The sequence below is a fragment of the Lonchura striata genome, chromosome 12 (genome assembly GCF_046129695.1).
Source record: "Lonchura striata isolate bLonStr1 chromosome 12, bLonStr1.mat, whole genome shotgun sequence".
In the NCBI taxonomy this organism is placed as follows: domain Eukaryota; kingdom Metazoa; phylum Chordata; class Aves; order Passeriformes; family Estrildidae; genus Lonchura; species Lonchura striata.
This window is the reverse complement of record NC_134614.1, coordinates 6,718,055-6,720,116: the sequence shown is the minus strand read 5'-3', so window position 1 is coordinate 6,720,116 and position 2,062 is coordinate 6,718,055.

Genomic DNA, 2,062 nt, shown 5'->3' with positions numbered 1-2,062 from the left:
CCAAACTCAGTTTGGAGTTGGTCAAACCAAAATGAGCCCGTTAATTTCTTGTGCTCAACGTCTCTCTTTTCATATTCAGCTTCACATCACATGGGCTGCTGGGAGTTTTGACTCTGGGCAGCACAAATGGTTTTCCAAGATGACTTTCACTGCTCAGAGGTGTGCAATCTCAGTTTCCCATTCCCTGAGTGCTGCTATTAATATTCCCACAGCATCCAACTACTACAGCCAAGTAGACAGCAAATAGAAACGGAACTTGCATTTCTTGGTCCGTTTCAGTGTCTCACGTCTCAGGCTCATCATCACCCTCAGAGCTGCCGTCTTGGAAACATGAATCCTCTTGCCATGCGACTTTTACCAGCTTTATTGTTCCGAGTCTGCAAGACTCTGCTATAACAGCACCGAAAAAGAAACAAAGCCACATCCAGATTATTCCTCCACTTGTCAGGAAGAATTCCTCCTTTCAAGACAAATACTTACAGTGGAGAAGACAGATGTAGGAAGGACAGAATCTGCTTCTGCCAGATTTTCTGAGCTACATCTCTGCTCCAGGATTTTCCACTCTGTTCTCAGGATCTCTGCTGTATTCTTAAACATTTTATCGTTGCATTCAGAAGACACCGAATACCTTCTGAATTCAGCACAAGTGTGGGGGGCTTGTTGCTTTGTGTTGTTGTGTTTTTTTTTTAAATATTTTGGATAACTTCACACGGTTTCTTTTCTCTCCTACAGGACTGTGACTTGATTTATGTTGTTTCATCCTCTTTTCATAAGGTCTCATATTATCTATGGTTAGAACTTCCAAAGCATCATGTTTCATGCAGTTTCCTTCTTCTATAGGTCCAAGAAGAGAATTCAGTAGCAAAGAGAATGTTCGTGGATCTTGCGGTCAGCTCCAGGCTTTTGCTTCTCCCTCTCCATTAAGACACATTTACTTTAAAATCTTGTTGGGTTCTCTGAAACTTGATATGACAGGTGTGTCACCTTTCTCCCTGTTTGAGAGATTCAGGGCTTGACAACAAGGTTTTTCACCACTCACCAAAAACCCCAATGCCTTCTCAAAGCATGCCTTTCAGAATTCCTGAAATGCAAGCATGAGTTACCTCTCATTCATGTACCACAGCCTTGGCAAGCAGAAATGAAGATCAAAATGCTTCTGCCTACTTACTGTCTTCTGCTGTAAAAAATCTCCTGCGTCCTGACCTCTTTACACCACAGTGCTCTACAGTGCCTGCCAGAAGCTCTTCCTTAGAAATGGCACTGTGAGAAGGGTCCTGCTGTTACCTACTTTGATGCCCAGCTCCTCTGTGTCTCCAAAGAAGGAAAACTTGAACGCGCTCGACTCCTGAGATGCGTTGTTCTCGGGCAAAGGTCCCAAATGGTCATCTGGGGGCAGGGTCCTGCGCATCCTCTTTGTCCCGGGGTATTTCCACAGTCTTTTCTGGTTTATTATTTGGAGCTCCAAACAAGTCTTTTAAATCAGCAGCAATATAGTAATGGATTTCTTCAGACACTTGAGGCAGTGTCTCACTCTCTTCTTTCTTCTTCCTTTTGGCTTTACTGAAATTAGATTGTTCAAGGATAGCAAAACAACGCACATCCTTTCCAAATACAGATTCCCAAGGAACCACCTTGCTCTGAACGTCTCCCTAACCGTATCCAAGCCCATAAAGGAGAGTTTAACTTTCAAGAGTGAGCAGTGGGGAAACATCTCAGCTTGGAGTCAAAAGGCCGGAACAAAAGTCCTTTTTCTTTAGCCACATCATTTAAGTGACTTTTCACTTAATACATGGTAAGACAGAAATCAAGGGCTTTAGCACAATAGGACTTTCCTGCCAGTAGAAATGTCAAGAGCTAATACGGTTTTCTCACTGACCTTCAAATCTCAAGGTCTCTGTATTGACTGTTCTCACCTTCACTTTTGGCAGCAAACAGATGGACTAGAAAGAAAACATGAAGCTACGTGCTGCTGTTGGAGGTCCCAGTTGAGGCCTGATGCTGCTGGTGGGAGCGGTTGCTCCTATGGGAACTCTCTGATGGTGTCCCTGTGCGCCTGGGCCTC